Below are 27,694 nucleotides of genomic sequence, written 5' to 3'. Positions count from 1 at the left end.
GGGAGGAGAGCTCACAGGTGAGAAAGAAAAAAGGAAAGAACAAAATAAGGGCACCAAAGACACAATTGCCAAATTTATAAATTTGAAAAGCACAGTTTTTACGAGGGTTTAATTTGAGTAAGAATATCTCTAAGTTTTACTCCCTGTGTGAGGGGAATAAAAATTTTTAAATACATTTTAATTTTAAATAAATGTAAATATTTACATCGAAGAGTATGACTAAAAGAGACCCATTAAGCCTAGCTGGTAAGATATTGAAAGCATGGAAGGAGTATCAAGAATTTCCTGTAAATAATGCCTAGCCGACCGGTGCGTGCTCGTTAAGGGACAATGGCAAGGGTGAGCTCTGAGCTCATTTTCTAAATTAAGATGCAGAAAACTACACAGCAAAGTTGCCTGAAAATCAAGATGAGAGGAAATATAACTATATATCCCCCAGCTACTAATAAAATTGTAACTACAATTATTCCTGATGGTTTACAAAACAGTCACAGACTCCCATGTTGCTGCAAAGAGAAGCATTTAGTGAGGATATCAAATCAATCTCTCTGTCCATTAAACCCTTCAGTGAGTCTGATGCCTATTGTGTTTCTAAACTTTTCAGGGATAAATTTTTACTACGTGGCTTCGTGCTCTAAATCCTGAGAGCATTCCAGGAGACTGGTGGTGTGCTCAGGGGGAGAAGGACAGTTCAAAGAATTCAACAGTTCATGCAGTTGCTAGAGCGTGATTGCTGAAGAAATCATATTTATGTGCTGAAACAGCCTCACAGATTTTACTGTAGGAATAATTGAGCTCTGCTATTATTTCTTGTTAAATCCTTTGAACTAGCATCCATGAGGAGATAAAAAAATGACCTGTTCATTTCCATATCTTGTGGTTTTTTAGCAACCCTGACAACTGCTCTCCTTTGAGAAGAATCTTGGATAATGCCTGCAGGAGAGACGGTATTAGAACCTAATAACTCCAGAGCTATTCAACGTAACTCTTGGCTGTGCACGCTTTTTTCTGAAGACACAGCACCCAGGAGTTGAAAGAGGAATGACTGAGTCCTCAGTTAAAGTGCAACATTTTAATCCACAATAGAGAGTGGGAGGGTGTTTGGGGAGACACTGGGTGAAATCCCACGTTGCAGTCATGAAGAGGCCCAGAAATCACCAGGTCATTAACACTTATCTTTCTTCTTGTTTTGTTTTGTTTTTTTTTAAGATTTTATTTATTTATTTGACAGAGATAGAGACAGCCAGCGAGAGAGGGAACACAAGCAGGGGGAGTGGGAGAGGAAGAAGCAGGCTCCTAGCGGAGGAGCCTGATGTGGGACTCGATCCCATAACGCCGGGATCACGCCCTGAGCCGAAGGCAGACACTCAACCGCTATGCCACCCAGGCGCTCCTTTCTTCTTGTTAAAACACATGGCATTGGGGCACCTGGGTGGCGCAGTCGTTAAGCATCTACCATTGGCTCAGGGCGTGATCCCGGCATTCTGGGATCGAGCCTCGCATTAGGCTCCTCTGCTGGGGGCCTGCTTCTTCCTCTCCCACCCCCCCCCCCCCGCTTGTGCTCCCTCTCTCGCTAGCTGTCTCTCTCTCTGTGTCAAATAAATAAATAAAATCTTTGAAAAACATAAAAATAAAAAAATAAAACACATGGCATTAATAAGCTGTGTTGGTGGTTCATGGTTCTCAAGTAAATTCCACTAAGATTCAAGCGCCCCTTCTCAAATATTATGCATATTGTAATATGAGAAGAAATATGAATAACTGTAAAATTCCTATAAAATATTTTTTTGGCCTAGAAATTTAGCTTGCTTATTTAAAGATATAATATCTCTGTTAGATTACAGAGAGGAACTGATCCTTCAAGCTTCAAGCGAAGTTAAAAAAAATGCTTGAGATTGGACATCTTCACTCACCTTCGAATTTACAAAGAGAATTTTGACTGGATGGGGTCTTAGGCAGCTTGGGCCGTCACAACAAAATAGCACAGACTGGGGATTCCAACAACAGACAATTCTTTCTGCTCAGTTCTGGAGGCTGGATGTCCAAGACGAAAGCAGCAGCGTGGCCATGTTCTGGTAAAAGGTCTCTTCCTCACTTGCAGGTGACACCTTCTCACTGTGTCCTCATACGACTTCTTCATGGTGGTGCTTGGAGTGTTGGAAAGAACTGACAAAGTTTTATAGAGCAGAAGCCTTAAGCTGGTGAATGGGACATCTAGAGATGCTGACAAGGTGGAGACAAGATAATGATGCTGTGACAGGAAACTGGTTTCCTGCAGTCAGAGAGCCTGCCGTCTGTGTGGTGCACTGGATGAGAAGAGAGAGAGGACATCTCTGTACTGGTGTCTCCATTGTTCGTAGACTTACATGGAAAGCCATATTTTCCCTCACGTGTGGCATGGCTATAATTGCATCTACTGAATAAACACAGGGTTAATCACTTTTTTTGTGATCCAGAAATCTCTCTCTGTCATATAACCCACAGTGTGGTCAGTCTGAGAACCATTAATCAGACAGCAGACAGAATTCTTAGGTAACAGAAATGAAGCATATCTTCTCAAAAGAAAAGCTATTTGTGTAGCCACAGACCCAGAATTTGGCTAAATGTAGCAGAAAATTGCTAATTATAGTCACGCTCAGTGGTCATTCCAGCATTAACATTCTAAGGATTAATAAGCATAAGCAATTATTATGCATGTGCTATGTCACCTGCAAATAATTGCTGGATAAAAACAGTATTCACTTTAGGAATATGTGTGATCCTTACAAACAACGCATGGCGATAACGGCCAGAGGAGACAGAAAAAAATTAAAGAACATGGTCAATGTTGATGTTCACTCCTTTCTTCTGAAAGTGTACTCTCCTTACAGCACCATAATCACAGCAGCAAGCAAACAATAAGAGCAAGTCATTTTCAAATTGTTTAAAAAGGACCTCATTATTTATTTATTTATTTATTTATTTTTAAAATGTATTTCTTTGACAGAGATAGAGACAGCCAGCAAGAGAGGGAACACAAGCAGGGGGAGTGGGAGAGGAAGAAGCAGGCTCATAGCAGAGGAGCCTGATGTGGGGCTCGATCCCAGAACTCCGGGATCACACCCTGAGCCGAAGGCAGACGCTTAACCGCTGTGCCACCCAGGTGCCCCAGCACCTCATTTTTAAAAATAGGCTTTCTCCTTTAGGCAAGGTACTTTCATGACTATATTTGAAGATTCTTTTCCAGGGAAGAACGGTAAAGCCTAGTAAGAAATATTACATTGAACTGCTTACATGTCTTAGTAAATTTAGTATTATCATCTTAATTCGACACGTGGAAGGCAGTTTAAACCACTACGAAATCTGTTATTGTTATTAGGCTATAAAATAACTTTATAAGCCTATACATGACTGTAAAAATCTAACTTCTTTCAACATTACAATTTCTGAAATCAAATAAAACCTTTCTAATTAAAGATAAGAAAGGTCACATTCAGCAAATGAGAACTGGGGAATTTAACAACAAAATATATTCTCTTATCCAGGTTGAAATAAATATTCGCAGGAAATTTCAGTAGCATAAAGGCTAAATCGATATGCTTAAAAATGTTTACATTGGCATCATTTTTTAAATTGATGTATAGTCGACACATAAAGTTACATTAGTTTCAGGTGTACAACAAGGTGATTCCACAACACTATACCTTATGCTGTGCTCACAAGGGAGGCTCCCACGTGTCCCCATACAACACCTTCACAATACTACTGACTCTGTGCCTTATGCTGTACCTTTCCTCCCTGTGTACGCATTCCGTTACTGGAAGCCCGTACCTCCCACTCCCCCTCGTCCAATTTTGTCCCTCACCCTCTCCTCCTCTCTGGCAATCATTTGTTTGTTCCTGTATTTAGGAGTCTCTTTCTGCTTTTTGTTTGTTTTGTTTTTTAGATTCCACATACAAGTGAAATCATACAGTATTTGTCTTTCTCTAACTTACTTCACTTAGCATAATACCCTCTAGGTCTATCCATGTTGTCACAAATGGCAAGATCTTATCCTTTTTTATGGCTGAGTATATTCCGGTGTGAGTGTGTGTGTGTGTGTGTGTACCAAATCTTCTTTATCCATCATCTATCCATGGACGCTTGGGTTGTTTCCATATTTTAGCTATCATAAATAACGTTGCAATAAACACAGGGGTGCATATATCTTTTCCAATTAGTGTTTTTGTTTCCTTTGGGTAAATACCTAGTTACACTAGTATCTTTTTAAAGCCTCCTCCATATACTAGCTTATCAACATATTATGAACATACTACCCCATATCATTTTATTGTAGAGACTTGGAATGCTTTATGTTCTGACCTGTAGTAGAAACGATTTGATTGCATAACAATTACCTATCATCTTCAGTGCATACTTCCTTTACCTGGTAACAATTGTTCCCTAAGAAACACTAGCATTGAATAGATTTTTTTTGTCACAAATTTTATCCCATTATCATTTTAATACTAAGTTTTATTTTAAAATATTAAACATAAAATGAACATAATCATTTTGAAAAAATGCTATATCACGAGCAGTGGGGGAATAAAACGAACACATTTACTTCGATATGTAAGCCTGTCTTGATATCCCCTTGCATTCTATTACTGCACATGAAAGTTTTGACGTTCGACAAAGAAAAATTGAGGAGATAGGAAATGTCTTTGTATATACACCTTTCATTGGCCATTTCTGTCTCCAGCCTGAGTTCTGATTTTTCAGATTACTCTTTAACTGATCACCCTCAGACCCGTCATTGTTTCTTCTTCCATGAAACTAAGAACATGGAAAATAGAAGTAGTTCATGTAAAAGTCTTTTATGCTTCCCAAGAGTGAGAAGGCTGGAGATCGTAACTGGAAATTTACCTGATGGCTTCTCGTTTTAAACACCTTCTAGGCTCAAGCGTGTGTTGATGGTCACCTGGGCCTGCCACTGCCCCTAGACACCACGCTTTGTTTCTGGTTTGCCTGCCACCTGGGTTGTTGGTTATGTGCTCAATGAACCTGAAGCTCTTCAACCTACAACAAATCGAGTTTTTAAAGGATGTTTCTGTAGACTACAAACATATGTATAATTGAATGCAATTTAAAGCCTCTCACCATTTGGCTACCTTTACACCTGGTAATGCTGACCGTCCCCCAACCTTAGGGAAAACATTTGACCCTATATTCCTCCTGTTCTTTAGAACCTTAATGTTTTGCAAACTCTAATATACATACGAATCATCTGGAGAATGCACCTTGTTAAATCATCTAGTTAAAATGCAAATTCTAATTAAGCAGAACTGCGGAAAAGGCTGAGCTTCTGAATTTCTAACTTGCTCCCAGGTGATGCCTATCCTGCTGGCCCATGGATCACACTTTTAGTAGCAAGCCTTAGAAGAGTGTTCTCAACGTGTGGTCCTTGGATCACCAGCAGCAGCAGCAGCCGCAGCACTGGAGAACTCCTTTGAACTCCAAATTGTCAAATTACATGAGACTTACTGAATCAGAAATTGTGGGCGTGGGGCCCAACAACATGTATTTTAATAGCTCCTCCGGGTGATTCTGATGCACTCTATAGTTTGAGAATTTCTGGCTTAGAGTATTATATATTAAAATATTTCTTCCACACCAAGTCATTAGACACAAGATGTTGAATATCACAGCAAAACTCACTTTGCACAGTGTGAAACTAAATACCTTCGACTGTCACTTTCTTTATGAAGAGTTGATATGTGAAAGTTAACTCTGCTCCCATGGTATGAAAATAGACCAAGGTATTCAAGATTCACTCCATACAAACAGGTTACAAGGTGCCAAAATGAGAAATAACAGAAAACACCACCTCAAAATATGACATTTTGGCATGTGCATTTTTTTGATTTGAAGACAAGGCCCAAGAGACTCAGAAAGAACTGTTTACCTTCCCCTAACTGCCTAAAAGAATTTAGATAGAGGGCCTTTACCAGGAGAAAGCTAATACCAAAGATAACTTTTTATCAGAAAGACGTATCTGCATGACATACCGAACATATTTTTACCAAACATTTGCTCTATTCATCTTCCTGTGACTTGTTTTCTTCCCCTTTGAAGCTCAAGACTCCTCCTCACTTCTCCTTAGCTCAGCATGGCCTATAAGCCTCCACTGCGGATTATCTTTGAGTCTCATGTCTTTGAGGCTCCCACACACATAAAATTTGTTTTTTCTGCTGCTAATCTGTCTTATTTCAACCTTATTATTACACAAGCCTAAGAACCTAGAAAGGATAAATGGAAAAGTCTTCCGTCCCAACATATGCAATGGAATGTCCACCGTTTCAACCACTAGGGTATGATGGCAACCAAAACAGACAAAAATATGTCCTCGTGCTCATATTGTGTGTAGACACAGAATAAATATTTTATAATATTCTGTTGTGTATAATAGCATGTATAAATTAATATATAAAGATAATATGCTATAAATACAATTATATTAGAAGATAGTAATGACAGGAAAACAAGATGGGACAAAGTAGAACAAAGAATAATATTTTAAATGTAGGAGTGGGGGAGGGGGTAGTTAGGGAAGACCTCACTGAGAAAGTCACTGTGAACAGAGACTTGAAGAAAGTAATGAGGGAACCATGTAGATATGAAGGGTGCCGGGAAAATCATTCAAAGCTGAAACAATAGCCAGTGGAAAGGCCCTAAGGCAGGAGCATGCCATGTGTGTTCAAGGAACAGCATGGACACCAGTGTGGCTGGTGAGGATGGAACAAAAACAGAGGCATTGGGGATGAGGGCAAGGTGGTCATCCAACACTTGATCAATGGGAGTCTGGAAACCCACAGAAATTGGGGTCTTACTCAGGAAAATAAAAAATGACCACCCTAAGGAGAACAAGCAGAGTGACCTATTCAGAGCTTGCTAAAACAAGGGAATCAGTCACCATCACTTGTATTTAGCAGAGATCCAAAGGTAGTCAAGGGGGGCAGGAAAACTTTACGGTAAAAAAAAAAAAAAAAAAAGAGAGATAGAGAAATCTTCAGATAGCGATCTGATCAGAGGATGTTGGCTGGGGGTTGGCTAACTAGGAGTGGGATGCCTTATGTAATTGGTTTGGAGATTTTGTTTGGCTTTTCCTGGTTGGCCCTGACTTGGAACCACGGGTAGGAGGGGAGTGGTTTTAAAAAAAAAAAAAAAAAGGAGAGAAATTTTTCAGTGTTTAACCAAGTCCTGACCATCCTGAACCAACTGCTGCAGAGGTTGTGGCATGGTTTCTGGGATGGTTACTGCAGAATTTGTGGCTCGTCCTCCCTGCCTAGTTGGTGCAGAGGTTGTAGGTCAAAGTTCTATTGTCATGTACAATCTGGCCATTGTCCTTTTATATATTCAATCTCTCACTTTGAGATGTAGTGGGATTATGAACAAAGGGAATGGTCACTGATACACTAAGATGATCATCATGGCTCTTATTTGCAGAACAGATGGTAGGGAGTCAAGGATGGAAGCAGAGAAACCTGCTTGGAGGTCTTTATAATAACCCAGGCAAGATGTGATTCTTCCTGGCAACCCAAAGTATTATTGGTGGAGGTGTGAGAAGCAGTCCACTTTAGAGCATCAGCAGGATTTGCTGACACAATGAACATGAGGTCTAAGAAAAAGAGAGGAGTCAAGGTTGACTACAAAGAATTTGACTTGAGTAAGTGGAAAAGATGGAAGTGCCATCAAGTGAAGGAGAAGACTGTGTGGAACAGGTTAGTGGCAGGGAAGATATGAAGTTCAGTGTTGGACACAGTAGCCTTAAAATGTTTACAAAGCATTCAAGTAAACATGTTAAGTAGGGAGTTGGATAAAAAGAGTTCAGGGTAGAAGTCTGGATGGCATGTAAACTTGGGAAGTGTCAATATAGATATTGTATTTATTTTTTATTTTGTTTAAAGATTTATTTATTTTAGAGCGAGCAGGGGGGAGGGGCAAGGGAGGGGGAAGGAGAATCTTAAGCACACTCTGTGCTGAACAGAGAAGCCTGATGCAGGGCTTGACCTCATGACCCTGTGATCACCACCTGAGCTGAAACCAAGAGTGGGATGCTTAACTGACTGTGCCACCTAGACACCCCAAAAGATTGTATTTAAAGCTATGACTGGATTGGACTTCCAAGGGAGTGAGTGTAGCTATAGAAGAGTGCCAAGCACTGAGCCCCTGAGTGACCTACAATAAGAGATCAGGCTGATGCAGCAGAAGTAGCAAGGAAGAGAGCGAAGGAGGGAGAAAACCATGAGACCAAAGTGTCCTGGAAGCCAAACGGAGAGCCAGCCAACTACATTACCTGCTGCTCCTTTTCCAGGTAACATGAACGACTTGACCACACTGAGTTATGTGGCGGTCAGAGGGAAGAGCAGCTTCAGTGGAGCAAAGGGGGAAAATGTTGACAGGAGCAGTTTTGAGCAAATCTGAAGGAAGAAAAAAATAACAATCATAAATATAAGTATTGATTTTTAGGAATTTTTCTGATAATTTGAGTATGACTGGAATCTTTAAAAAATCCAATCTGATACTCTTTGACTTTTAACTGGAAATTAGTCAATCATATTTACCATAATTCTGGATCTTTTAGACATGTTTCTGTCATATTAATGTGTGTGTGTGTGTGTGTGTGTGTGTGTGTGTGTTTAAGATTTTATTTATTTAAGAGACAGTGGGAGAGAGTAGAGAGAGTGTGAGCAGGGAGCGGCAGAGGGAGAAGAAGCAGAATCCCTGCTAAGGAGGGAGCCTGATTCAGGGCTTGATCCCAAGACCCTGGGATCATGACCTGAGCTGAAGGTAGGTACTTAACCAACTGAGCCACTTAGGTGCCCAATTTGTGTTTTATATTATTGAGAGAAATAATAGCATGTTGGTTGGTGATAAAAATAACTTAATAGAGAGATACTGATTTTGCTAGAGGTTGGAGACTCACTGGAGCAATGTGCTTGAGCAGTTGAGAGGCATGGGGGCCAGGGCACACTGGAGGGTCATCACAGACATGAGCTCTGGGTGAACACTGGGTGAGAGGAGTGTTGAACCAGGTTTGAGGAAAGAAAAAAAGGTGTGAATGTATCATTTAGGAGAACAGACCTGTGAAAAGGGAAATTCAGCATGGTTGTCCTGAGGCATTAGGACTCCCGGTGTTTGGTAAGGTAATTGTATTAATAAGGGTAAGCAGATAACTCTAACAAATGACTCCCAAGCCTCAGAGGCTAAATAAAGGCATTTTATTTCCCTATACCTTGTTATATTCCAGAGAGGTTTAAGGGGAGAAAGAGGTGCTCTGTTCCACACAGTCTTTTCATTGAGCATTTCCAACCCCTCTCAACCCACTCACTAAATTCAAAGTCCTCCACTAAAATGTCTTCATGGATCCGATAAAAGAAAAGAAAAGAAAAGAAAAGAAAAGAAAAGAAAAGAAAAGAAAAGAAAAGAAGAAAAGAAAAGGAAGAAGGGAAGGAAGGAAGAAAGGAAGGAAGGGAGAGAGAGGAAGGAAGGAGGAAGGGAGTGAGGAAGGAAGAAAAGAAGAAAAGAAAGAGGAAAAGAAAGAAAAGAAAAAAAAAGAAAGAAAGAAAGAAGAAAAGAAAAGGGAGAAAGAGAGAAAGAGAAAGAGAAAGAGAAAGAGAAAGAAAGAAAGAAAGAAAGAAAGAAAGAAAGAAAGAAAGAAAGAAAAAGAAAGAAAGAAAGAAATGGACAATTTCCCAGGATTTTAGGAGTCATACATCACATCTACCCACACTCCACTGACGAGACATAAGTTCCAGGTCTCCTGCCAGCTACAAAGGAGATTAGATGTGCTCAAGCTATGTGCCCAGAAAGAAGAGGAAACTGAATCTGGTGAAGACACTAAAGTGTAGGCTACAGACATGAATTTAGAGTGAAACCAGACAGTATGGTTGTGTTTTTTCCCAGACAACATTCAGCTGCATGGATGGTGTGAAACATAGATGTGGAGTTCGATCTGACCAGGCTGCGGGGTTTGCAGGGCAAGCACAAAGAAGCAAGTGAGAAGCAGGGAAGGAGAGGGTGTGAAAAGCCAGATGACTATTATAACTGACCTTTGAATTTAATTTGAAAAAGGAGGCATGTGAGGAGGGAGACTGGAGGAAGTAAACAGGTGGCAGGGTCAATGGGCTTTTTTAAAAAAGCATATAGTTTTTTGACGATGTGGTAAAGGTTAGTATAATTATCTGGTGTTAATTATGTTTTCAAATTTCACTGAGGGCTGTCACATTTATTTGAATAGCAAAAGTCTGCATAAAATGGCAGAGCTCAGAAAGAATGAATTCTCAACATTTGCTACAACATGGACGGCACTGGAGGAGATAATGCTAAGTGAAATAAGTCAAGCAGAGAAAGACAATTATCATATGATTTCTCTCATCTATGGAACATAAGAACTAGGAAGATCGGCAGGAGAAGAAAGGGATAAAGAAAGGGGGGGTAATCAGAAGGGGGAATGAAACATGAGACTATGGACTCTGAGAAACAAACTGAGGGCCTCAGAGGGGAGGGGGGTGGGGGAATGGGATAGGCTGGTGATGGGTAGTAAGGAGGGCACGTATTGCATGGTGCCCGGGGTGTTATACACAACTAATGAATCATCGAGCCTTACATTGGAAACCGGGGATGTACTATATGGTGACTAACATAATAAAAAATCATTAATTAAAAAAATAATAAATAAATAAATAAATAAATAAATAAATAAATAAAATGGCAGAGCTATTCTCCAGTTACTGATTTCAGCAAGATTAAAAATAGAAAAGAAAAAAAAAAAACAGTAATAGGTATTTGAAGAACAGAGGATTTTATGTTCTTTGATGATGATCCATTAAAATATTTTGCCCATGGTTTCTTACTGACTTAATTTGCATTCCTTTTATTCTCCAAAGAAATAGGACACAGGATGCAAGACTACTTTTTTGGCTTTCTTGTCAAGGTTTTGGGGACATCCAACTTCGACGCGAAGTTTTAATTGTATTGTCAGCAGGCATTAAAGTGCATCTTAAGTTGAAATGTATTTGCTGCCATGAATATAAAGCTTATAAACAAATAAGTACGCAATGTAAAATTATCTGAGTTTTTCCATCCAGCGGATTGTAGACTAAAAGTTTCAAAAGAATCACAAACAGTAAATATTTAGAGGGTGTCGTGGAAAAATTCTGAAGACCTTTTTGTATGTATTATCTGAAGGAAATGGTATTGTACACATAACTACTAGTAGCACAATTTTGAAATATTGTGCTTAATTCTAATATATCCATTTGCTTGCTAAAGAAATAGTCTCAGAGATAACAATAGGTAGATTTGTGACTGCTATAAAAATATGGCCAAGTTATAGTTAGGTCACAGGTTTCATCTATCTCAGGTTCCTACTGAGAAAATACATGTACTCCTGGCCATCCACACCTCAGTAGTGGCCGATGGTCCCGAGAAGGGCAACTTATTGGGCAAGGGAGAACAGTGGGTGCTCAGATGACTCCCAGTGGCAGAAGATCCACAGATAACTATTGCTGGAAGTATATGAATGGTGATATTTAAAATAAGTTTTGCATTATTCCATTGAGTCCAATATCCCACGGAAAGTAAGATGGCCTGTGAATTTCAGTAATGTTAAGAAAGAAACAAAATGCAGCCGTTAATGCAGGACACAATTCTTTCAGTCACAGAATTTACGTTTTATACTTGCTGGAAGAGTTTGCTTAGATTTAGACACTGTACATTTGACCAAAAGAAAACGTAATGGAACTAGATTGGTTACAATGTTCCTGAAAGGTCTTGCAATTTGGATTCTGAGTCATCTGAAATAGCTTTCAACTTAAGGGAACTGAGTCCTCTGCACCATTAAGAGTATTGGTGATGCAACATATTATTTAAAAAAAAAAAAGCTGGGGGCGCCTGGGTGGCACAGCGGTTAGGCGTCTGCCTTCAGCTCAGGGTGTGATCCCGACGTTATGGGATCGAGCCCCACATCAGGCTCCTCCACTATGAGCCTGCTTCTTCCTCTCCCACTCCCCCTGCTTGTGTTCCCTCTCTCACTGGCTGTCTCTGTCTCTGTCAAATAAATAAATAAAATAAAATAAAATAAAAAGCTGAAAAAACAAAATATATCACTCCTATCTGGGGTTTTCCTCTGAAGCTCTGATGCCATCGTACAAATGTTCATGCTGTCTATCCTGAGCTTACCAGAATGCATCAGATAACAGTAACCACCTTACAACTATTTCCTTGCTGTTAGCAAATGAAAAATGCTGTAAATTTTAAGGCATATTTTAATGTTTACATTAAAAATGATTTCAAACATAAAAATGTAAATGATTGAAATATAAAAATTATATGTTTCTCAGAATCTAAGAGATACATGCGGGAAAATGGAATCCTCTTCACTTGACAAGTTTGTATTGAGTCCCTGATATCTCTACACTCCCGGAATAGATCAAGATAGCTTATTCCATGATATGAGAGACTTTGCCTTTTAGATTTTCAATATCTTCTTTGGTCGTTCGACATTAATGCTATCAAAGCAGTATGTTAAGGGAGTATAATGAAGTGTGAAGAGTACAATCTCTCTGGAGCTAGACTACCTGGGTCTAAAATCTGGCCCTGCCATTATTTGTTTTGTGACTTTGAGCAAGTTACTTAACCTCTCTGTGTCTCAGCTCCCTCATAGTAATAGTATCTGCCTCATTGGGTTCTTGTGAGGACTACATGAGGTAGTAACCATAAAGTAATTAGAACAGTGCCTGGACATAGGAGACTTTTGTATTATTTTAGTCCTATGTTAGAAAACTTTGTACATATTGTCTGGAAATCTGGGACTTTTTAAAAGAATTTACTTATCATTGTTATTTAGTTTAAGAGAGCATCAGCAGGTATCTCACGCCGGAATTAAGGGATTAAGAACTCAATTTAACTTTTGGCTGACTTGTAGTTATGTTTAGTCTTTCTTTGACAGAGTACGTGTGGTATTCCTACCAAGTTCCATGATAAAAAAAATCTTTCTTTTAGAAGGATGCAAAGACAAGCTGACCAAAATAAATTAATGGTTTGGTTTTTTGTTTTTTGTATTTTTGACCCTTTGCAAGAACAAATTCATGTTTAAGTATGAGTAGTAAATTGAAAAAGTGAGAAAGATGTAGTTTTCAATTTACTAAAATGTAAATATAGATACATCATTTTTAATAACCTCCATGCAATTTACTGCTAGGAAATATGCTTTTTGATTCAACAGTTGGGTGGTTTTCAGGGCATTTTGGTTACTGATAGACTTTAAGTGATTTGAATTTGTTTAAGTCCATAAATATCCATTTGCCCAGAAGCTGAGTGAAAAATTTGCATTTATGTTAACACGCAAATACATAATATGTCCTTATTGTTTGTTCATTTCAATTATCTAAAGAGTTGCCTTAAGCAAAATCTTTCCCTTGAGCAAAACAAAGATTTCAGGTGGCCTCTGGACTTAGAGATTTACCAATGTTAAGTATCAACGAATAATTGTGCAAAAATATTCATGAATACCTAGAGATGTGCTGAAAGCCCCGTGGCCCAGAATTCAAGTACACAGAGAATGAGGACTACGTACTTAATAATAACAGTAAAGTTAGCTCTGTGCAAAGTGTTACCAAGTATGAAAAAAGTAAGATATATTGGTTACTAAGTATGCGAAAATATATGCTGATTATCCCCAGATTGCTTATCGTTTGGTTGCTAAGAAGATACATCAAGAAACAAATAAGATGCACACAAGCACACAAATTAAATGCTGTATTAATTAAAGCACAATTAATACAGATAATGAAACAATGATGTGGTATAAAAAGGTATTAAGTGAGTAATAAACTAAATAATCAGTAAATGATTTGCACATAAAAATCTTGGGAGGAAAGTGACTGTGAACCTTCAAAGGAGGTATCAGGCAGGAGGTGGATCAAAAGATGGATAAAATATTAGTAAATGGAGAGATGATGGAAGGGAATTCTAATAGGGGAAGAGCAGGAGCAAATCCATGGGCAAAATCATGAAAGGTCTTGGGGGTTGGGTAGGGAGAGATAGTAAGGAAGTCAGCACCCTGAATCAGATGGAGTTTCTGGAGGAAATAATAAATAATATTTAGTACAGTTGACCCTTGAACAACATGGGTTTGAACTGTGTAGGTCCACTTATACATGGATTTTTAAATAGTATAGGACTGTAAGTGTATTCTCTTATGATTTTCTTTTTCTTTTTAACCCATCTCCCCACCCACCTCCCCTCTGACAATCACAAGTTTGTTGTCTATAGTTAAGTCTGTTTGTCTCTTTTTCATCATTTGTTTTGTTTCTTATGTTCCACACGAGTGAAATCATATGGTATTTGTCTTTCTCTGACTGACTTATTGCACTTAGCATTATATTCTCTACTTCACCCATGTTGTTGCAAATGGCAAGTTTTCATTCTTTTTTTTTTAAAGATTTTATTTTTAAGTAATCCCTACCCCCAATGTGGGGCTCGAACTTACAACCCCGAGATCAAGAGGCACATGCTGTACTGACTGAGCCAGCCAGGTGCCCCACGTTTTCATTCTTTTTAACAGCCGAGTAAACCTTATGATTTTCTTAGTAACATTTTCCTTTCTCTAGCTTTACTTTATTGTGAGAAAATGTACCAAATACAAAATATGTGTTAATCAACTGTTTATGGTTATTGGTAAGGCTTCTGTTCAATGATAAGCTATTGGTAGTTCAATTTTAGGGAGTCCAAGGTTATATGTGGATTTTTGACTGCACAGGGTTGGCACCCCTAACCACTGTGTTGTTCAAGGCTAAACTGTATTAAATATTGAGTCAAAATTCAGAGATCCTTAAAAGAGGTAAATGTGTTTTCACTAAATACAGTAGACTACTAGGAACTATTAAAATTTTTGAATGGGGCAGCCACATGAAAAAGTGAAAAGCTGGTTTGAAGCTCAAACCAATAGCAATGTATAGGAGAAATGCTAGCAAGGAAAGGAGAGGCACAGGAAGAGCAACTGGAACTGGGAACAGAAGAATCTGTCAGCAGTCTCTGCAAGATAATCTATACCTATTCCAGGGCAAATGTTAGATGGAGTCATGCCTTTCTAAGATAAAGCAAATTCCACTTCTTTTGGCATCCTGCCTCTCTATTTCTCATCCTTTGAGCAATGACTCAGGTAAATTACATCTTGACTCAGGTACATTATATCTCAGCCCCTTATTAACGAACTTGTAGATAGCATCACTAAATGTTTTCTAAAAATGAATGCTACAAATTATAAAATAGCAAACTTAGCATTGTTTCTGGGGGAAGATTCCAGAATAAATTGTCTTACAGCACTTAATGTGGAAGAAGGGCTAACACAGGCCCATAAATAGCAAGTCACGAGGCAACCTCACTGCCTCTTCTGGTGACATTTTCAGAAGAAAGAGGAAGAGGTGCTAGATATATTGAATCTAAATTTCAGTGAGGCAGTTTACCCAGTGCATCTGGTGAACTTCCAACCTCAGTGGCAGTTAGGACAAGGGACTGCATTTCCCCCGTTAGCAGCCATCTTTGGACAAATATAACCTGGAGGGTGGTCTCTAGAGGCTTTTCAAGGCTCAATCTTGGGCTGTGCCCTCGTTTATGAGTCAGAATCCTAAATTATCTCAACAGATATAGGTAATGGAGAGAACTGAAGATGAGTTTTAAGAGAGATAACAGAAGGTCTCATTCTTTGATTTGGGCCAACCATTCCCTACGTGTATGCTGGGAATACTTGAATACTTAGGATATAATGGACAGAATAGTAATACATGCATTTTAACTATTCTCCTGAGAACAAAGCCCAATTTATGTCATCAGACACAGTAATAATGCTCACAGTGAAAATTCACATAATAAAATGAGTAGGGAGATATTATGGGACAAGATGGGTCTTTGAAAAACCCTGACATAGGTAGCTCTCAGCAATGAGTCCTGGAAGGGTGGCCACGGCTATCCTAACGGATTGTGCAGTTTCCTGGTGCCACCTATTGGGAAACTTAATTCAAATGGTTTCCCCCAAGCGACAGTTCATTCAGTGCAACTCTTAGGTCGAGGCTTTTATCCACGTTTTAACCTCTAGTGCCTGGAACATAACATACTTATTCACAAACTCACAATTCAGAGCTTTCTCGATAACTAAAAGCCCTCACGGAGTAGCTGCCTGTAATTCAGTGCCATTCAAATGATATATGAGTGAGTTACAATCATAGCTTCGACGAGTTTGTGCTTACAGCAGAAGTGGGGATTTACAGTGCCTAACAACACTAGCTCTCTAAAGTTACACACGAAAGGAAAAGAGTAAATTTTTTATTTTTATGTTTGTTGCTCCAAAATATCTTTCTCTTCTATTTCATTGGAGAGTGAAATCTAAGAGGTGAAGGCCAGAAACTGAAATTCCCAATTAGTATTTTAGAACTTGCTGTTACAAGTAACATATTAAATTCGTCGGTAATTCCCATATAATGTCATCATCAGCTGTGAGGGACCGCCACTCACTGCTGACCACTACTATTACTGAAGGCACCTACGGAGTTTCTCTCTTTTAAAAACTCTGTCATTTTGTTTTCTATTGGTTACTTGGAAGCATGAGGTAGTAGAGTGAGTGCAACTGTGAACACATTCATCAGGACTTAGGTTGTTCATGGGAAGGGTAACTGTCCCACCTACACTCTCCGCCAAGTTAGTACTTTGGTTTCTGTACAACCACAGAACAAAGAGATCAAGTCTTGAAATGCACATGCTCAAAGGACAGCAATATGATAGATTTAGCAAACTCATAAAAGGAGTTGAAAGAAAATACAAGCAGAAAATGTTATTTTACGTTCCAAATGGCTTGTAGGTAGTCAACATTCACTGACCCCTATCACATGAAAGCATTATATTAGCCATGACTAAATACAAATGCATATAAAACACAGCTATGAACTAAAACATGAAAAGCAAACATCACCAACTACTGTGTCTGTGTTTATGCTATCGTGTGATGTCCTTTATTATTTTTTTTAGCTTGTTGACATATGTTAATATATTGGGGTAAATAATTCTCATCTATTTCACTTGAATGTGGTTATATATATATATATATATATAAATTTTTTTTTTTTTAAGATTTTACTTATTCATTTGACAGAGATAGAGATAGCCAGCAAGAGAGGGAACACAAGCAGGCGGAGTGGGAGAGGAAGAAGCAGGCTCCCAGCGGAGGAGCCTGATGTGGGGTTTTGAAATCCAGTTAAGATGAATTATTTCATTCACTGACTCACTAAACAGGTACTGAGCACCCTCCACAGGTACTGTTTCTTAATAGTAAGAATGATAATAGCAATCATTTCTCAGATACTTTTTATATGAAAGACCCTGACTAAATATATTACCTCATCTATTCCTTACAAGATGGTCTATGAAGGAAATATTGTTATCTGAATTTTACTGAAGAAAAAAATGGAAGCTGAGAGAGGTGAAGTAACTTGCTTAACATTTCATAGCCAGTGAACTACGGTGCCTAGCCATCTGAACTAGGTTCAGATCCCTCAAAGACCAAAGTCCTGGCTCCTATCCCATACATTCTGCTTTCTTGTATTGACTGCTCTAATATGTGTATACAGTATATATGTATATACTATACATATAATATATGTACATGTAAATATACATTTATATTATACCAAGGAAAATTATTGCTGTTCTAAATTATGAACAGATGCCAAGTAAATAATACTTGCTTTCTTTCAACATTTTATATATCAAATATATAAAGTTGAATAATTATTTTAACCAAAATCACACTTATTTTAAAGTAAATGTTGTAATAACAAAACATTCATTCATTAATTTGAAAATGTTCACTACAAAAAATGTATAAAATCAGTCCCTTTCATCAAAACACATAACATAGATGCAAACAAGAGTAGCAAACTTTTAACTGGTTGTGGGAAGATAGGCTGCAAAAAGAAGATCCTGAAATTAATAGATGTGGACTTTTAATATAGGAGAGCAATATTCTTTCTTGAGATGTGTTCTGCTTCTGGCATTTTAGTTTTGGCATTTTTCCCAAATTTCTTTATGATATCCTTCAGTGATAAAGAATTTGGTTCTATATCTGGATTTCTCATTTCTTAGATCACTGGTTCTTAAGTGTGGTCCCAGAAGTAGCAGCTGAAGTATCATCTGTGAACTTGTCAAACTTGTGAATTCTCAGCCACCATCCCCAACCCCCTGAATCAGAAACTCTCAGGTGCGCCTAGCAATCTGTGCTTTATCAAGCCTTCCAAGTGATTCTACATGCATGCTAACGTTTAAGAGCCACTGCCTTGTGTGAATAGCAAAGCCTAGAATATAAATTACCTACCAAACAGGAAATTTTAAACTATGCTAATCTCCAGCAGCACAAAGATTTTATATCATGTTCTTACCTATAAATTTATCATCAGAGAATGAATAGAACCAGGTTTTTTCCTTCATATCATGATTAAAAGCACAGGAGAAATAGTGTCATATAACTAATTGTACAAAAATACTCATGAAATATCTTGGGCTGTACTGAAAACCTGATGGCTTATGGTTTAAGTATTTGAGTGTCTATTGCATATTTAATGCTAATGATAAAGTTATGTCTGCACTAAGTACTTCTTAGCATAAGACAAATATGAGAAATATTGGCTACCCATAAAATGCTTCGAAGCTAGTTGATGGTAAGACGAATATATGAAACAAGATTATACTATATATATATATATATATATATATATATATATATATACAACTACATAAAATGGTGCTATAATTAGAAGACTGATGTAGACCATTTGATAATAATATGATATACAAAAAGATATTAATCATATGACAAATGTCAGTATACGCTTAATACAAAAAAAAAAAATGCTCACCAGAACAGAGATTATGTAACCTGAGCCAACAGGGAAAGTATAACACAGGAGGAAGAAATGGTACCATGTCTTTGGGCTTGGAAGGAGATTGAAAAATGGAGAGTATGTGGAAGGGAATTTTAAAAGGGTAAAGAGCAGAATGAATTCTTAGACAAGATCACAGAGGATTTATGGGGGTGGGTTGGGGAGAGAGTGTAAAAAAGCAAGCAGCTGAACTAGATGGATTTTATGGAGGAAAATCACACACACAAAATTGAGTATTGAATGGGCAAAACAAAGTCAGATTTTAGAGACCTTTAGAATAGTAGAAATATTTTTATTAGATGCAAGATCTACGGTGAAATCTTGAGTAGGGCACTATCATGGTGAATATTCTGTTTTTGAAGTTCAAGCAATCTGTAGGAGAGATTCAAGTTGGGGAAAGAGGTCACAAAAAAACAACAAGGAGGCAACTTGTAGGACCGTTTGGCTACAGTCAGGTCTATAATTATCCTGATTTGTATGCTTCTAGACAGGACAAATTTTGAAGGACAAAACCAAGCAGCAGAGAAATTCTTGGTGTTAAACATAGTTAGATATAAAGAGCTGTTGGTCTGGTTATGGGCCAGCAAGAACATGAGTCTAGTCTTAATGACCTAAGACTGAGAAACAATCTAAATCATTCCAATGGAATATGGCAGAGTCAGGATGTGATAATGGGGAACCGAGAGGGGAGCAGGATCTGGAATCCAGGATGACAAATCCATTCTTGTAGAACAGTTGACCAGTACGGCTCTAAGAATGTAGGCAATCAGTTGCTATCAAATAAAGTTTAAAAGGACAAGTTTGGATTAAAGTGTATAAAGATCACAATGTCCATAAACAAGAAGTTCACTAGAGATGGACTTTACAGAGTGATGATCCCAAAAACGTATTTATGAGCATCATTTTGCAGCCTAGAAAAATACCTGATATTTTACACAGTGGTACATGGCAACTGATGGCCTGATTCAAACTATCCCTACTAGCTTACTGATCAGGTCAAGACAGGAGAAGCAGGGAAGTGGTACAGAAAGAAAAGAAACAATCTGCATTACTGGAGTCCCGGAAGAAGATGAGAGGAAGAAGGGGGCAGAAAACTTACACAAAGAAAACATAGCCAGAAACACCTCAAATGTGGGTAGAGATTTAGACAATCCATTCATGAAGCTAGAAAGTTTCCCCCAAAATTTAACCAAAAGAGATATCTCCAAAACATATTGTAATAAAACTGTCAGAAATCAAAGCAAAAGAGAGAAGCTTAAAGTGGCAAGAGAAAAAAAAAAAGCTTGTAAGGGAACCCGCATAGGGCTATCAATGGATTTCTCAGCAGAAGCCTTACGGGCCAGGAGAGAGCGAGATGATATATTCAAAGTGTTGAAAAAAAAACAACAACAAAACCTGCCAACAGTGAATGCTGTTACATCCAGCGAAGTTGTCCTTCAGAAATGAAGGAGAAGTAAAGAGGTTTCCAGATAAACAAAAGCTGAGGGAGCTCATTATCACTAGATCTGCCTTACCAGAAAGGCTGGAAGGAGTTCTTTAAGTTGAAATGAAAGGATACAAATTAGTAACATAAAAACTCATGAACATATACCCTAGTAAAGGTAAGTATAGAGTCAAGTTCAGAATATTTGAGTATTGTAATATGTTAGTGTGTTAACAACTCTAGGAAAAAGGTTGAAAGACAAAAATATTAAAAATAACTATAGCTACAATAATTTATAAATACGTAACATAAAAAGAGATAAATTGTGAAATCAAAAACATAAAAGGAGTGAATAAAAGGGTAGTTTTAATGCAATTGAAGTCAAATTGTTATCAGTGCAAAATAGACTATTATGTCCATAAGATTTTTACGTAAGCTTCATGATAATCACAAAGAAAAAAAATTATGTAGATACACAAAAGATAGGGAGAGGGAATCAAGGCATATCACTAGAAAATCATCAGTTTACAAAGGAAGAAAGCAAAAAAGAAAGGAGCAAGGGAACTATAAAATAGCCAGGAAACATGAGGTAGCATTAGTAAATTCTTACCAAGCAGTAATTACTGTAAAGGTAAATGCACTGGATTATCCAATTAATGACCTAGAGTGGCTGAATGGAAAAAAAAAAAAAAAAAAAAAAAACGACCAAACTATATGGTGCCTACAAGAAAATCACTTTAGCTTTGAGAAACATATAGGCTCAAAGCGAAAGGATGGAAGAAGATATTTCATTCAAGAGAAAACAAAAGAGAGAAAGGGTAGCTATACTTAGACAAAATAAACTAAGCCAAAGACTGTAACAAGAGAAAAATAAGGTCATTACATAATGATAAAGGGGTCAACTCATCAATATATATATATTGATATAATATAATTGATAATATATTGATAAATATATCAATAATCAATAATATATTGATATAATAATTGTAAATGTGAATGCATCCAATATTGGAACCCTAAATATATTAAGCCAATACCAGCCAATCTGAAAGGGGAAGAAGACAACAACACAATAACAGTAGAAGACTTCAATAGCATACTTTCGACAATGAATAGATCATCCAAACAGGTAATCATTAGAAGACATTGCACTTGAACTACATTTTAGACCAAATAGATGTAACAGACATATGCAAAATATCCCATCCAACAGCAACGGAATGTATAGATTTTTCCTACGCACACATGAAACATTAACCAGGACAAATCGTATGTTAGGTCACATGATAAGTCTTAGCAAATGTAAGAAGACTGAAGTCATACCAAATATTTTTTCTTTTTTTTTTTTTAAGATTTTATTTATTTATTTGACAGAGATAGAGACAGCCAGCCAGAGAGGGAACACAAGCAGAGGGAGTGGGAGAGGAAGAAGCAGGCTCATAGCGGAGGAGCCTGATGTGGGGCTCGATCCCGAAACGCCGGGATCACGCCCTGAGCCGAAGACAGGTGCTTAACCGCTGTGCCACCCAGGCGCCCCCAAATATTTTTTCTGACCACAATGGTATGAAACCAGAAATCAATACAGGAGGAAAACTGGAAGATTCACAAACATATGGAAATTAACACACTCCTGAACAACCAAAAAGTCAAAGAAGAAATCAAAGGGAAAATAAGAAATAACGTGAAACAAATGAAAATGGAAACACAACATGACAAAACTTATGGGATGTAGTAAAAGCAATTCTAAGAAGAAAGTTTATGCTGATAAATGCCTACACTAAGAAAAAAAGATCTCAAATAAACATCCTAACTTCATATCTCAAGGAAATAGAAGAAGAGCAAACTAAGCCCAGAGTCAGCAGAAGGAAGAAAGGAATGAAGATCAGAATAGAAATAAATGAAAGAGAAACCAGAAAAACAATAGAAAAGATCAATGAAACTAAGAGCTGCTTTTTAGAATAAAATTGATAAATTTTATTTATCAATTTAGATAAAATTGACAAACCTTTAGCTAGACTAAGAAAAAAATGAGAGAAGATGCGAAGAAATAAAATCAGAAGTAAAAGAGGAGATATTACAACTGATACCACAGAAATACAAAGGATCATAAGGCACTATGAATAATTATATGTCAACAAATTGGATAATTAGAAGAAATGGATATATTCCATTCCTACAAACACAAAAGCTGCCAAGAATGAGTTCACGAAGAAATAAAAAATCTGAACATAGCAATTACTAGTAAGGAGATTGAGTCAGTAATCAAAAGTGTCCCAACAAAGGGGGCGCCTGGGTGGCTCAGTCGTTAAGTGTCTGCCTTCGGCTCAGGGCGTGACCCCAGCGTTCTGGAATCGAGCCCTGCATCAGGGTCCCTGCTCAGCGGGAAGCCTGCTTCTCCCTCTCCCACTCCCCCTGCATGTGCTCCCTCTCTCACTGCCTCTCTATCAAATAAATAAATAAAATCTTTTTTTAAAAAAAAGTACCTGATTTGATGTAACTTTGCCTTATTAAAAAAAAAAGTCCCAACAAAGAAAAGCCCAGGACCACATGGTTTCATTGGTGAATTTTACCAAACATTTAAAGAATTAACAACCATCCTTGAACTTTTCCAAAAAAATGAAAAGAAAGGAACTAATTCATTTTTCCAGCATTATCCTGACACCAAAGTTAGATAAGGACTCTACAAGAAAAGACAACGATAGAAAAATATTTTTTATGAATACAGACATATACATTCTCAACAGAATATTTCAAACCAAATTCCGTAGTCCGTTATAAAGATGTGCATCCTGATCAAAAGGAATATATCCCTGAGGATGCAAGGATGGTAGAACATATGCAAATCAATAAATGTGATCACCATATCAATAGAAAGAAAGAGAAAAATCACAGGATCATCTCAATAGATGCAGACAAAGCATTTCACAAAATTCAACTTCTTTTCATGAGAAAAACTCTCAAATTAGGTATAGAAGAAACATACCTCAACGTAATAAAGGCCTTATAGAACAAGCCCACAGCTAATATCACATTCAATGACAAAATTTAAAAGCTTTTCCTCTAAGATCAGGAACAGAACAAGGGTGCCCACTATCATCACTCCTATTCAACATAGTACTGGAAATCCCACTCGGAGCAATTAGGCAAGAAGAAGAAATAAAAGGCATCTGAATTGGGAAGAAAGAAGTATAATTGTCTCTGCAGGGAATTATGATTTCATATATAGAAAGTACTAAAGACTACTCCAAAAAACTGTTAGAACTAATAAACAAATTGAGTATTATTGCAGAATAAAAAAATCAACATATAAAAATCATTTGTGTTCCTTATAAACCACCAAATATATGAAAAAGGATTAAAGAAAACAATCCCATTTACAAAAGCATTGACAAAATAAAATACTTCGGAAGAAATTTATCCAAGGAAGTGAAAGAGCTATATACTAAAAACTATAAGATTTTGGTAAAGACACAAATAAATGGAAAGATATCCTGTGTTCATGGATCAGAAGAATTAATATTGGTAACACGTGTCTATTACCCAAAGCCATAGCTTCAATGCAATCACCAACAAGATTCCAATGGCATTTTTCACAGAACTAGAACAAACAATTGTAAAACTGTATGGAACCACACAAGACTCCAAATAGCCAAAGCAATCTTGAGAAAGTGGAACAAAGCTGTAGGCATCACACTTTCTGATTTCAAACTATACTATAAAGCCACAGTAATTATAGTATAGTACTGGCATAAAAAGACACAGATAATTAGAACAGAATCGAGAGCCTAGAAATAAACTCTCACATATGCAATCAATAAATATTTGACAAGATAGCCAAATATACTCAATGAGGAAAGGACGGTGTTCGGAAAACTGGTTAATCGCATGCATAAGAATGAAATTGAACCCTTATACTATTCACAAAAATTAACTTGAAATGAAACAAAGACTTAAACCTAAACCTAAAACCATAGTATTCCTAGAAGAAAACATAGGGAAAAAGCTCCTTGACATTGGTCTTGCAAATGATTTTTTGGATATGACATGAAAAGCACAAGCATCAAAGGCAAAAGTACATAAGCGGGACTATATCAAATTGAAAAGCTTCTGTATAGCAGAAGAAAATCAACAAATGAAAATGCATCCTACAAAATCAAAAAATATTTTAAACCACATATGTGATAAGGAGTTAATATTCAAATATATCAAGAACTCATACAACTTAAAAGCAAAAACCAATCTAATATAAAAATGGGCAGTGGACCCGAATAGACATTTTTCCAAAGAAGACATACAAATGGCCAACAGGCATATAAAAAGATGCTAATACCACTACCCAGCAGGGAAATTCAATTCAAAACCACAATGATATATCTCCTCTCAGCTCTCATGAATTAGCTATCATGAAAAAGACAAGAGATAACAAGTGTTGGTGAGGATGTGGAGAAAAGGGAACCCTTGTGCACTGCTGGTGGGAATGTAAATTGGTGCAGCCACTGTGGAAAACAGGGGAAGTTCTATATGATCCAGCAATCCCACTTTTGGGTGTATATCCAAAGGAAATGAAGGCAGGGTCCTGAAGAGGTATCTTTACTCCCATGTTCATTTCAACATTACTCACAATAGCCAAGATCTGGAAACAAGCTAATTGTCCATGAATACATGAATGGATAAAGAAGACACGATATGTACACACACACACACACACACACACACACACAAGAATATTATTCATCCATGAGAAAGAAGGAAATCCTGACATTTGAGACAACATAGATGCACCCTGAGGGCATTATGCTAAGTGAAATAAGTCAGAGAAAGATAAATACTGTATAATCTCACTTATATATGGAAACAAACAAAAAAAAGAACTCCTAGTAACTGATGTTATAGCATTATAGGAGAGCTAGGAAAATGCAGTATCATAAAAGGGGTGAGATTATAATATCGTGAGAGAGGCTAGTCCCCAATATTTCATGTGTCAAGATGGCCAAGGAGGATATGGATATCGATTTAAGTCCTATTATAGGCTAGCACTATTCTAAGAAATCTGCATTCCTGTGGCACCTGGGTGGCTTAGTCAGTTAAGCAGCCGACTCTTGATTTCGGCTTAGGTCATGAGCTCGAGGTCCTGGGATTGAGCCCCATGTGGGCTTTGGGCTCAGCGGGAAGTCTGCTTGAGGATTCTCTCTCTCTCTCCTTCTCCCTGTTTCCCCTGCCCCCTGCTCATGTGTGCACACACACTCGCTCTCTCAAATAAATAAATAAATCTTATAAAAAAAGAAATCTGCATTCCTGGCCTCATTGAATCCACATAAAAACTCAAATAAGTGTGTGTATTCATTTTTTGACATGTGAATAGGATGCTTGGGGCAATTAAATAATTCACCCAGAGTAAATCACCTAGTAACCTTGAAAGGTTTGGGAACTCAAATTCTTGTTTTTCTGCCTCCCAAATCCATGTTACTGAAACAACTACTTTTTTAAAATGTATTTTTAAGGAAATGAACATGGCTAACATGTCAGGCATGAATGTTGCCCTGCTGTAGAAACTATAGTCTTCAGACAGTCTTAAACTGTCAGGTTTTTCAAGGTCTGGTCAGCACAAAGAGCTGCCTCCCTGAGGTCATGTCTTTTCACTGATCTAGATGGAGTAGGGTGTGTGGATTGTGGAATATAAGCCCAATATGGAAACTCTCAGAGCCAACACCCTGGAAAGCTCTGCGTCTTTGGGACAAACTTTGAGGGGCCTCTCTCATCATGTGCCTCCTTCCTCTCCACTCTGGCTTCCTCCAGCTTTTTTTCCCAGGGGTTGATCCCTAATAAAGATCTTGCCCCCAAACTCCGTGTCAGGGTCGTCTACCAGAGTATTTGAACTGTGAGAGCAAACTGAGGAAAGATGAGGAAATCAGAGAAACCCAGCAGGCTGCCACTGGGTCTAGACTCAAGTCGAAGCCCTGACTCACACTGGAGACCCTAGGAAAGAAAGGAAGAGGCAGCCGAAGAGAGTGTTATGAAGGCGGAAAAGAGGAACAGGGATGGAGGTCATGGTAAACATAAAATTTCAGCTTTAAATTCTAGAACCTTGGAGAAGAGCAGAGATGAGATTAGAGAGATTCAATAGTAGTAGAACTTGGATTACCAGTAGACCCTGTCACAGGATGATGTCAAGACAAACTTTTAAAAAGTTTTCTTTCCTCTGCTAATATGCTAAGAAAAAATTGACACATGCTGTTCCTATTCTTTCTGATGATTGAGAGAACGTGTATTCAGAGCAAACATCAAGTAACAATTGCACGTATCATTGTACAACTTCAATAGAATCTTTTCAAACAGCTTTTTGGGACTTTAGAGCTGTCTTCCTGTTTAAATTATGATTGTACTTTCATTTGCCTCTTTAAAATACCTTCAAATGTACTCTATTTTTAATTTTCATAAAATTGGTAAAATTGAATGTTCTTAGATCATCGATCATGCAGCTTGAATCTAAGCATTTTCCTCATTCTTACCCCACAGTCTTTGCATTTGACAGGTCATTAAAAACGAGCTTTTAAAGAGCATAGCAATCTTTAATTTCACAAATCTTCTCTGATTGACACCAAAGATCAGAAGAGGAAATTTAAGCAGAATGGCACAAATGAGACTGTTTTACCTTTTATGTATACAGATATGAAGGGCAACCACAGTTATGTCTTACAACTGAAACATATGTTTTAAACTGCCTATTCTTTTAAGAACTAAATATCAAAATAAAATTGTTGCAGTTCCAGTTCAGTACAATTATCTATTTGTGGTTCCTGTGTCATTGCTAACTTCATGGTGAAGACTTTATTTAAATATGTAGCATGCTCACCTTGTCTTTCTTAATGAGACAAGTCAATATGGACAAAATCGTTCCTTTTATCTGGTGAAAATGCAGAGCATTCTCGATTATAGAGTTTATTTCATCCTCCATCATGAAAATTCACTGATGATTGTTCTGGAGGTTTATGTTTAAATTAGCATTCTCCCAGATGTAAACCAGCAGATGGAACATCAGTCATTATCTTTAATTCATTGCCAACCCCATCTCCATTGACATATTTGTTATTTTTTTCTTCTTATGCTTTAATTTCCTAAAATTAAAATACGACTGTTCCCTATTCCACTCTGCCTCCTCTCCCAATTTTCTTGGCTTTGTCGAGTTCTCTAGAACTAATTTATCTCCATCATCCATGATCTAAGTAATCTATCTCAACCTTCTCAACATTACCTCTAGGCAGGCCATTCCTCATTTATATTACCATCTTAAATTTTTTCTGAGTGCTAGTCTTAA

At 37.5% G+C, this 27,694-nt stretch overlaps 1 long non-coding RNA gene across 1 annotated transcript in view; it reads right to left on the bottom strand.

Moving 5' to 3' along the window:
* Positions 1-8,327: 8,327 nt before the first annotated feature.
* Positions 8,328-27,694, bottom strand: part of LOC130541896 (uncharacterized) — a 68,211-nt gene continuing 48,844 nt past the window's right edge. The window contains exon 3 of the long non-coding RNA XR_008955990.1: positions 8,328-8,441. This is a non-coding gene — a long non-coding RNA (uncharacterized LOC130541896). The remainder of the gene's footprint in view (positions 8,442-27,694) is intronic.

Source organism: Ursus arctos, unplaced genomic scaffold, assembly GCF_023065955.2.
Source record: "Ursus arctos isolate Adak ecotype North America unplaced genomic scaffold, UrsArc2.0 scaffold_27, whole genome shotgun sequence".
NCBI classification, from domain to species: Eukaryota; Metazoa; Chordata; class Mammalia; order Carnivora; family Ursidae; genus Ursus; species Ursus arctos.
Note: the sequence above shows the minus strand (reverse complement) of the source record. Positions and strands in the feature narration are given on the sequence as shown.